At 38.8% G+C, this 10,390-nt stretch overlaps 1 long non-coding RNA gene across 1 annotated transcript; it reads right to left on the bottom strand.

The window, feature by feature from the left end:
• Positions 1-953: 953 nt before the first annotated feature.
• On the bottom strand, positions 954-6,124 carry LOC110742344. Its single transcript, XR_002519985.2, has 3 exons — positions 5,674-6,124; positions 2,451-2,571; positions 954-1,221 (listed from the first exon to the last, which is right to left on the bottom strand). It is a non-coding gene; the product is annotated as an uncharacterized LOC110742344 (long non-coding RNA).
• Between the last annotated feature and the right edge of the window lie 4,266 nt (positions 6,125-10,390).

Below are 10,390 nucleotides of genomic sequence, written 5' to 3'. Positions count from 1 at the left end.
AGTGTGAGTGCTGGTGCAGTGTGTGGTATGAGGTTTGTGTGCCGAGGAAGGGGGGAGGAGTCAAGTGTGTGTGTAAGGGAAAGTGAGTGTGAGTGAGAGTAAGTGTGTGTGTGAGTGATCGTGAGTATGCCCATGAGTGTGACAGTGTGATTGAGTGGGTATGCAACTGTGAGTGTGTGACTTTGAGTGTGTGAAGGTGGGTGTGAGTGAAGGTGTGAGTGAGGAAGTGTGGAATGTGAGTGTTGGGTGTGGTGAGAGGGTGCAGTGTGTGTGCGTAGGTGAGTGTGCATGTGGGTGAGTTTGTGAGTGTATGTGTGAGGGAGTGTGAGTGTAAATGTGTGAGTGAGGTAGGTAGGTGTGTGAGGAGTGAGTGTGAGTGGCAGGTGGGAGTCTGTGTGACAGATGGCAGGTGTGTGAGTGTGAGTGTGCATGTGAGTGTGTGGAGGTGTGTGAGGTGTGAGGTGAAGATGTGAGTGTGTGAGTGGGTTAGGAGTGTGAAAGTGTAGAATTATGTGAAATGTAGCTGTAGAAGTGTGAAGTGTGAAATGCGTGTGTAAGTGTGTATGTGAATGAGTTTAAATACAGAGTGTGTAAGAGAAAGTGAATGAGTGTGTTTGTGAGTGTGAGAATGAGTGAGTGTGAGTCACCATGAGTGTTAGTGTCTGTGAGTGACTTTGAGAGTATGAGTGTTCAAGTGTGTGAGTCAGAGTGTGAGAGGGTGATTGTGAGTGAAGGTGAGAGTGAGTGAGAGTGTGGGTGTGAGCGGGCTTGAATGTGTAAGAATGTGTGAGCAAGTGTGAGTGTGTGTGTGGATGAGTTTGTGTGTGTGGGAGGCAGTGTGAGTGTGTGAGTGAAAGTGAGTGTGAATGAGAGTAAATGTGAATGAGAGTGAGTGTATATGACTGTGTGTGTGAATGTGAGGGTGCTTGTGTGTGAGTATGAATGTGTGTGTGAGAGTGACTGAGTGTGAGTGTGTGAGTGTGAGTGAGTAAGAGCTGGGTTACCTGTGGTATTACAACAAAAAATAAAAACGGGCCATCGAGAAGCATTTGTTGTCCCCATGGAAGAAAGTGCCTTCCCACGAACCTCTGCACTGCTACCTGAAGATTCTGGCATCCCTGGTTCAAACCCAGAGTGCATCTCGGTCCAGGTAGGGTACCATAAATCTCAGAGAAAGCCCCGGATTGGAATATAAGGTTTGAGGGAGGGATGGTGAGGCACCTGTTGGAGAAAAAGAAAACTGTGAGTGTGAGTTTGTGTGAGAGTGTGTGTGAGTTTGTGTGAGTGTGTGTTTGTGACTGTGTGTGTGAGCGACTATAAGTGTGTCTGTGAGTGTGACTGTGTGTGTGAGTGCACGTGAGTCAGGGTGAGTGTAAGGGTGAGTGTGAGTGAAAGTGTGAGAGTGTGAGTGTGGTTGAGTGTGTGTGAGTGTGAGTGTGAGTTTCTGAATGAGAATGTGAGTGAGCGACAGTGTGAGTTTGAGTGAGTGTGTGAGTGTGCATGTGGGTGTGTGTGAGAGCGTGAATGTGCATGATGGAGAGTGTAAGTGAAAATGAGTGTGTGAGAGTGAGAGTGAGTGTGAGTGTGAGAATGAGTGAGAGTGAGTGTGAGTCTAGGTGTATATTACTGTGAGGGTGCCTGTGTGAGTGTGTGAGTATGAATGTGTATGAGTGACTGTGATTGTGTGTTTGTGAGCTGGGTGACCTGTAGTATTACAACAAAAAATAAACATGGGCCATCCAGAAGCATTTCTTGTACCCCACGGAAGAAAGTGCCTTCCCAAAAGACCCTGAACTGGGACCCGGGGACCGTGGCCTAACTGGCTCAAAACCAGGGTTTTTCTCTGTAACACTATGGGTGCCCCAAAGAAGTAAGAATTCACCAGAGGGGAAGTTAAGTTTTGAGGAAGGGGAGCTGGTGCACTTGTGGCTGAAAAAATAAAAGAAAATCGCTCCACTTAGAAGCGTTCCTGGGTCCCACACAGACAACAGTGCCTTCATATCAGACCCTGCACTGTCCCCTTGGGACCGTGGCATCCCTGCTTTGAAATCAGGGTGCATCTCGGTCCCTGCAGGGGTACTCCAAAATGGACAGAAAGAACCTGAGGGGAAGGTGAGGTTAGAAGGAGGGCATATGGGTCTCCTGTGACAGAAAAAGAAAAAAACTGATGCCAGCAAGGAGTGTTCCTAGGCCCCCCAGGGACAAAAGTGCCTTCCCATCAGCCACAGCACTGTTCTTTGGGCACCCTGGGTTCCCTGGTTAGAACCCAGTGTGCCTATCGGGCCTGTTAGGGATACCACAAAGAGGGCCAGAGGCTCCTGAGGGGATAGTAAGGTTGGAGTGAGGGGAGGTTGGGCATATGTGGCAGGAAAAAATAACCCGTGCTGCCAAGAAGTTTTCCTGGGTCTCCATGGACAAAAGTGCCTTCCCATGATCCTCTGTGCTGGTACCTGAAGAAACTGGCGTCCCTGGTTCGAACCCCGGGTACGTCTTGGGCCAGGTAGGTTACCACAAGGCACAGAGAAGGCCCCTGATGGGAAGATAATGTTTGAGGGAAGGATGGTGAGGCACCTGTAAAGATAAAGATATTCCACTAAATTTCATTTTTATTATGACATAAGACAACTGGTAATAGGCAACATAATTGAAAAAACTTCTCAGTAAATTCAATTTGGCCTTGGCCTAAGAATATAGATAAACAAACTAAGAGTTTATAATCTGAAAATAAACCTGCACATTTACAGTCAGTTGATTTTACATAAGGATAACAAAAGAACAAAATGGGAAAAGAATAGTCTTTTCAACAAATGGTGCTGGGACAACTGGGTATCCATATGCAAAAAATAAATAAATTTGGACCAAATATCTTATTTAAAAATTAACTCACAATTGAACTGCTAACTGTAACAATTTCAGTATAAAACTTTCAGAAGAAAACCTGGCATAAATCTTTGCTGACTGCATTTCATGATGTTTTCTTAGCTATGATCCCAAAAGGTAAAAGCAGTTCAATGGACTTCAAAATTGAAAGTGCTGTGTCTGAAGAAAGAACAGAGTATGCTCGAGAATTAAAAGGCCAAGACACTGGAGTAGAGAAGAGAAAGTGTTCTGAAGAAGCTATGTATCTGATAAACCCAACACTTGCCTATAGGATATTTAAAGAAACTTTTGCAATTCATGAAGTAACAAGATAACTCAATTTAAAAAATGGGCGAGATTCTGAGACAGATATCTGCAGAAAAAGAAAATATAAAGATGGATAATGAGCACACTGATAGATGCTAGATCTATGGTGCTAAATGCAAATCAAAACCACATGTGGTATCACTTCCACCACAGGATAAATCTTTGTTCAATAAAAAAGAGAGAAAGTGTTAGGAGAAGAAATCAAAATTCAAACCACTTATCCCATGCTGCTGGGAATGTAAAATTAAGCACAACCACTTTGGAAAACAAAATTAGCGGCTCATCAAAAGGTTAAGCATGAAATCACCATATGACTCAGAATTTCCAGTCATAAAATCTACTCCAGGAAAATGAGAAAGATATACAGCACAAAACTCATATGTAAATGTCTACAGCAACATTATTAATAGGAGTCCAAAAGTGGAGAGAATCAAAACGTCCATCACCTTTGGGTGGGAAAGAGCCAAAGGTCCATCCTACAGTGAATGGATAAATAACTGTTTGATGCATCCATACACTGGGTATTGCCTAAACGTAAGAAGAAATTAAGCACTGTCCTGATCTTGGGAGGAGACAGCAAAATGCTAGGCCGATGAAGGCCCACCAAGAGGGAGGCCCTCAACCAGCCCCACAAGTGTTTACACCAGATGCTATGTGCAGAGAAGGGGACCCGGACTTGTCTTGCCTGCACATGCCAGCAGTGGACCAGAGGCCCACATACACTGGTGGGATGGGGTGGAGCCACCAGGAATTCGTGCCTTATGCAGGGGAGGAGACTGGTCACTTCAGCTCATGTATTCCCGACATTCAATTGTGAGGTGGAAATCTGTTGGCAGGACCCCTCTCTTTACTGAGAGATATCCTTTTCACATAATAAGGTCTGTCCTCCTCACCCTTCAATGTGTCTGCGTGCTTAATTTTTCCTAGTCATGAAAGAAGAGTCCAGATTTTGCTGAACTAAGGAGAAAAACCCCGCATCAATACCTGCTACAACACAGATGCAGCATGAAAAGTTATGCTAAGTGAAATAAGCCAGTCGCAGTAGATAACTTGTTTTATATTTCAGAGTCTTATAGGCAAATCTATACAAAGAAGGTTGGTGGTTCCCTAGGGCTGAGGGAGGAAGGGAAAACTAGTGAAGATGGCTAAATGATGTGGGGTTTGTTTTTAGGGTGATGAAAATGTTCTAAAATTGATTGTAATGAGGACTGCAGAACTCTGAAAATACTAAAGTCGGTGACTTGTATATCTTAAATGAGTGAATTGCATGGTGGGTTCATTATTTCTCAATAAACCCGTTACGCACCACCCCGCTCCACCACACATTAATTGGGTACTAGTGATCTGGAGACAGGTACTGCTTGGTTTCAGATCACTGGCCAGAGTTCAAGACATAAGAGAATCAACAGCATGTCCTTTTTATAGAAAAAAGATTTATGTTTTGAAAACTATTCTTTTCATTAGTATCAAGTCAGTAAAATTAAATGAAAAATCTTTCTTTCACTGCTTAAAGCACTGAGAGATTTATATTGAGGAATAAGACCTTGTTTTCTTTGGCCCCAATTTCTATCCAAAGGGTCTGGGAATCACACACTTCAAACTATAAAATCTCATCAGATGGGTTTTATTAACTCTTATAATGTGGCTTACTTTCTAACCTGATTCTGGTCCAGCATCACAGAGAGAAGAAGCTGAAGGAAATCAAAATATTTAACCCCTAAATATATTTTTTGACATATTTTGAAATGGCTGCTGCAGGGCCAAGAGATTGAAATGGCCCTCATTAATGTAACCCAGTCTCTCCCCTTCTAGGTCTTCCCAGATCTGGGGAAGATTAACTAAGAGCCTGATGCATTTAAAGTCTGAAAAGATATATTTACCCTCTATTTTCTCAACATATTTTGGCAGAATTTGGGTTTTCCATTATTAATATTTTCCCAAATTACATGATTTTTAAGCCCAAAACTGATTTAAAATTATTGTATATTGGAATATAAATCATTCTATTATAAAGATATAACCATTTTTATGTTCATTGCAGCACTATTCTCAATAGCAAAGACATTGAATCAACCCAGATGTCCCTCACTAATAAATGGGATAAAGAAAAAGTGGTATGTACACACCATGGAGTCATAAAAATGAATGAGATCAAACACTTTGCAGGGACGTGGATGAACTCGAAGTTGTTATCATCAGGAAACTAATCCAGGGACAATAAACCAAACACTACATTTTCTCGCTTATAAGCTTAATGGTGAGAACACATGGAATTGGGGAGGGGAACAACAAACACTGGGGCCTGTTGGAGTCAGGAGGCAGAGCATCAACATCAATAGCTAATTCCTGTGGGGCTTAACATCCAGGTGATGGATTGATAGGTGCAGCAGACCATCATGGCACACGCTTACCTATGTAACAAACCTGCACGTCTCACACATGTAATTGAATCCTTAAGATAAAATAATTTTTTTTAAAAAAAATTACCTTATGTTTTAGCTTCTTAATCAGAATATCCATTTTCAGTTGATCTGTTTTTAAGTCTCCATGACAACCGAAGTCTTCATTTCCAAACGCACTTAACAAATTTATTGACATTTCCAGGAGTTTCTTATACCTGCAGAAGTGCACAGAATTAGTAAATAAAGTATTTTTAAGAGTAAATATTTAATAATTGTTTAAACAGATATTGTGCTATGGCATATCAGAGAAACAAATCTATAAACTATGATCCTCTCAGTTTCAACTAAGCATACTTTGGAAGGATTCCATATGAAATTATAATCTTAGATAAATAATACAAAGAACAATGTTATGGCAAATATGGCAGATAAAGTGACGTTATAACCATACAGCTTTTGTTGTTGTTGTTGCTTTTTGAGATGGAATTTCACTCTTTTTGTCCAGGCTGAAATGCAATGGTGTGATCTCAGCTCCCTGCAACCTCTGCTTCCTGGATTCAAGTGATTCTCCTGCCTCCACCTCCCAGGTAGCTGGGATTACAGGTGTGTACCACCACTCTGGGCTCATTTTGTATTTTTAGTAGAAAATGGTGTGCTCACCATGTGTTGGCTGGACTGGTCTTGAACTCCCTGACCCTTTGAAATGTGATCCACCCACCTTGGCCTCCCAAAGTGCTGGAATTATAAGTGTGAGCCACCACACCTGGCCTAACCATCCACTTTTTGTAAATAAACTATTCATATCCATGTTGGTATGCTAAGATAAAACAACCTATTACTAAATATACGCAGCAACCAGATGAGTAAATCAAGATATAAAAAGTAAAACATATATGTTTGAAAAGACAATAAAATACATTTTGACACCACTACCAAATGTCTATAAGAAGAAAAAAAATAATAAAGCATCATGACATTATTCAATGTAGAAAAGAGAAGTAAGAAAAACATCTTTAGTATCCGAGTTAAGGAGAAATGGAAACAGGCAGTTTTAGAAAAGGAAAGGGGCAGAGAGTTGTGGGATGATTTAAAGATCTTGAAGAAGAGATCTAAAGATCTTGCTCACATAATGTCAAACAAATGAAAGAGATACAAAACCACATAGAGAAAGTGAAACATAAAACAGATTGTGAATCCAGAAACCAACTTAAGGGTTCAGGAAATAAACAGAAAAGCAATGTCTAGGGCTTCAAAAACACATTCCATTAAAAAAAATAAAAAATCTACACCAAAACATGAATGCTCATTTTACTTTTAAGTTTTACAAATATTTTTATATATATATGAAATTTACTTGTAAAATAGAAGTTTAATAACATGTGTACTTCCATGTATACAATTTGGAGTTATCTGTGTAAAATGAATAAATTTCCATGTTTTATATGTAAAAGAAAAAAGAAGTGGAAACAGAAAATAGAAGCTAACATAAATTCTGATGTTAAAGAATGACACAACAGGTCTTCTTTTAAAGAATTTGAATGCAGCAGAAGATACTATAAAAGGAAGAAAAGATGACCACAGACAGCAAAAGTATCTTCAGAAATAAAAATTCAAACTAGATAATGAAGAGTGCACTTGACGTTGTCCAAAGCTTTGTCATCGTTTTCAAAATCATTAAAGAATAAGTGGCCAGGCACGGTGGCTCATGCCACTTTGGGAGGCTGAGGCAGGCAGATCATGAGGTCAGGAGTTCAAGACCAGCCTGACCAGCTTGGCAAAACCCCATCTCTACTAAAAATACAAAAATTAGCCGGGCGTAGTGGCACATGTACTGAGCAGCTGTAATCCCAGCTACTCAGGAGGCTGAGGCAGGAGAATTGCTTGGAGGCGTAGGTTGCAGTGAGCCGAGATGGCATCATTACAGTCTAGCCTGGGAGACAGAGCCAGACTGTGTCTCAAATAAAAATAAAAATAAAATAAGTATAATATTTTCGCATTCTAAAATAATTTCAGATTATGTTGTTTCTCTTATATACATATTTTTAATATAAATTTTTTCATCCCAACCTTGCCCCAACAGCTCAGCTGACTCCCGCCCCACATGAGGCACATGCCTATAAAGTTGTGTTGTGAGTTTCTGAAATACATTTTAAAGTAGAATTCGTTTAATTATGAAAATGTAGACATAAAATGAATTTGTGTCTCAATTTTAGTCAAGTAAAATTATAGTTAAATCAATTAATAAAGGATTAACATGTTCTACAATATTAAAATCAAACCCAGTTGCCTCTTCTTTTAATTCATGATTTTTCTTTCTTATTTGATTCACATTATACTCCAGTGATGATACTAACCCAAAAAGTTTCTTTAACTATGAAGTTCTTGTGTCCAAAGTCTAGTTGCTCTCTGGGTTTTGATCACTGATTGCAATATTTATCATCAACTCCCAGCTTTCCAGGTTTTTGAGAAGTCTTACTATTGATGATTCAACTAGTAGAAACATAATCTAAAATATCTGAAAATTATGTTTTTATTTATTAGAATGTAAATAGTAATACAAATTGTAATAAAGTGTAAAAATTCTTTCTTCCCTGAAGCAGTGCCATGTTGTCATCTACCCCACAAACACACTACTCCCTCATGGTCTAATGTATTTTACAAGTCCTGTAATTGCTGTTAGACAAGTTTACTTAACTAAAATCTCTCACTTTGTTCTAAGCTTTTGGTATTTACTACAATTTACTTTGAATCACTCAACTATCTCTATTATATATGTTGTTTTCCATGAGAAATTTGTTTATTAATAATTAAGATTCTTCAGTGATAAGAAAATATTTGAATAACTACGTTTGAGAATAAACACATGACATTATTGTGTGTTTCTGTGTACTAGAGACAAAAACTTCAAAAAGCATTTTAATGAATATACATTAAATTAAAAACTGCCTTCATTAAACTGAGATGATCTTCCCTCAATGCATGAATACCTTCAGAATTTAAAACAGAATTTAAAGCAACAGCAGTGAAAAAAGACAAAGAGGGATATTGTGTAATGATAAAAGGACTAGTCCAGCAGGAAAATATCACACTCCTAAATATATATGCACCTGACACTGGAGCTCCCAAATTTATAAAATAATTACTACTAGACCCAAGAAATGAGACAGACAGCAACACAATACTAGTGGGGGACTTCAGTACTCCATTGACAGCACTAGACAGATATCAAGACAGAAAGTCAACAAAGAAATAATGAACTCAAACTGTACCCTAGAACAAATGAACTTAACTGACATTTATAGAACATTCTATCCAAAAACTGCAAAATATACCTTCTATTCACTAGCACAGGAAACATTCTCCAAGGTAGATCATGTGATAGGCCACAAAACAAGTCTCAATGAATTTAAGAAAACTGAAATTATATCAAGTACTCTCTCAGATCACGGTGGAATAAAATTAGAAATCAACTCCAAAAGAAACCCTCAAAACCATGCAACTACACAGAAACCAATAACCTGCTCCTGAATGATCATTGGGTCAACAATAAAATCAAGATGGAAGTTAAAAAATTATTTGAACTGAATAATAGTGACACAACTATCAAAACCTCTGGGATACAGCAAAGGCAGTGCTAAGAGTAAAGTTTTTAGCATTAAATGCCAACATCAAAAAGTCAGAAAAAATGCAAACAGATGATCTAAGGTCACACGGCAAGGAACCAGAAAAATCAGAACCAACCTCAAACCCAGAAGAAAAGAAATAACCAAGAACCACATGAAATGAAATTGAAACAAAAAAAATACAAAGATTAAACAAAAAACTGGCTCTTTTAAAAGAAAAATAAAATTGATATACTGTTCATGTGACTGACCAAGAAAAGAGATGATCCCAATAAGCTCAATTAGAAATGAAACAGGAGGTATTACAACCAGTACTACGGAAACACAAAAGGTAATTCAAAGGTACTATGAACACCTTTATGTGCATAAACTAGAAAACCTAGACAAGGCTTATAAACAAAAACTGGATATATACCCAAAGGATTATAAGTCATGCTACTATAAAGACACATGCACACGTATGTTTATTGTGGCACTATTCACAATAGCAAAGACTTGGAACCAACCCAAATGTCCATCAATGATAGACTGGATTAAGAAAATGTGGCACATATACACCATGGAATACTCTGCATTCATAAAAAAGGATGAGTTCACGTCCTTAATAGGGACATGGATGGATGAAGCTGGAAACCATCATTCTCAGCAAACTATCACAAGAACAGAAAACCAAACACCACATGTTCTCACTCACAGGTGGGAATTGTAAAACGAGAACACTTGGACACAGGAAGGGGCACATCACACACTGGGGTCTGTCGTGGGGTGGGGGAGGGGGAGGGATAGCATTAGGAGATATACCTAATATAAATGATGAGTTAATAGGTGCAGCACACCAACATGGCACATGTATGCATATGTAACAAACCTGCACGTTGTACACATGTACCCTAGAACTTAAAGTATAATAAAAAATAATAAAAATAAATTCCTGGAAATATACAACCCTCCTAGATTAAACCAGGAATAGAAACTCTGAACAAACCAATAACAAGCAGCAAGATTGAAATGGTAATAAAAGAAAAAAAAAAAAAAAAACCGCCAACAAAAAAGTCCAGGGCTAGATGGATTCACGGCTGAATTCTATCCAACATTCAAAGGAGAATTGGTACCAGTCCTATTGAGACTATTCCAAAAGACAGAGAAAGAGGGAATCCTCCATAAATCATTCTATTAACC

The sequence above is a fragment of the Papio anubis genome, unplaced genomic scaffold (genome assembly GCF_008728515.1).
Source record: "Papio anubis isolate 15944 unplaced genomic scaffold, Panubis1.0 scaffold275, whole genome shotgun sequence".
Taxonomy (NCBI): Eukaryota; Metazoa; Chordata; class Mammalia; order Primates; family Cercopithecidae; genus Papio; species Papio anubis.
This window is presented reverse-complemented; position numbering and strand designations above follow the sequence as displayed.